At 69.2% G+C, this 903-nt stretch overlaps 1 protein-coding gene across 1 annotated transcript in view; it reads left to right on the top strand.

Annotated features, from left to right (window-relative positions):
• Positions 1 to 400: 400 nt before the first annotated feature.
• The window catches only part of GNB1 (G protein subunit beta 1), a 70,194-nt gene continuing 69,691 nt past the window's right edge, over positions 401 to 903 (top strand). Inside the window, exon 1 of the mRNA XM_011377312.2 lies at positions 401 to 543. The gene's annotated coding sequence lies outside the window, so the exon portion shown is untranslated. The remainder of the gene's footprint in view (positions 544 to 903) is intronic.

Genomic DNA, 903 nt, shown 5'->3' with positions numbered 1-903 from the left:
GTGGTTGGAGGGGGCTGCGGGCCCTCCTAATCAGGCAGATGCGGTGGGCTCTTGCTGAACCAGGAGCCAGAAGTCAGCTAGAAAGACAAGCGGTGGGCGAAGGTTCCTGCCGGACACAGACGTTACGGGATGCGGACATCTGATCCCTCCTCCCCTCCTCCCCACTGCCCACCCAGGGGCTTCCACCTTCAGCTGCCCCTCTGGCTTGTCAGCGGCATTTGCAGGGCTTGACCATCCCTTTGACCATCCCTTCCTCCTGATGCTCTTTCCGGCAGGCACGCCTCCCCGCCCCGGTGGCCATTTCCCACAGGACAACCAGAGGTGCCACACTGCCCACACCTGCCCCAGCTCACGCGAGAGCCTCCTGGGCACGTCGGAGGCCCAGCCCTGTCTGGTCTGCTGGGCGGGGAGCAGGGGGCGTCCACCCCGCGGACAGGCAGAAGAGGCGCGCCCTGGAGGCCGACCACGTCCAGCGCGGGCCCCACTGGGCCGCTGCCTTAGACGGAGGAATCCGCCAGCAACGAGGAACCCACAGGCCTGAGGGTCAGCCGGGGCTGGGCGTGGGCGTGTGCCGGTGTGTGTGCGTGGGTCGAGCGTACAGGGTGCCAAGTGCAGGATGCAGACTGCATTTGCGGGGTGCGGGATGCATGCGCGGGGCGGGGACGGACCTGGCTACCGCCCTGCGGCCTCCATCCACGTCTGCCTGGCTGAGAACCGAGTCGGTGGCAGTGGACAGGCCCGTGGCAGTGGACAGGCCCATGGCAGCGCGAAGCCCAGGCCGGCTCCTGGGGAGCTGAGCTCCGCGCGCACGAGCGGCGGACTAGGCCTGGGGGCTCCTCGCGGCAGCGGCGCGGCTCCTTTAAGCGGCTCGCGCACGCGCGCGGAGCCGGCGCAGGGAGGAAG

This window comes from Pteropus vampyrus, unplaced genomic scaffold, assembly GCF_000151845.1.
Source record: "Pteropus vampyrus isolate Shadow unplaced genomic scaffold, Pvam_2.0 Scaffold309, whole genome shotgun sequence".
Taxonomy (NCBI): domain Eukaryota; kingdom Metazoa; phylum Chordata; class Mammalia; order Chiroptera; family Pteropodidae; genus Pteropus; species Pteropus vampyrus.
The sequence above is the reverse complement of the archived record's forward strand: the minus strand, read 5'-3'. Positions and strand labels throughout refer to the sequence as shown.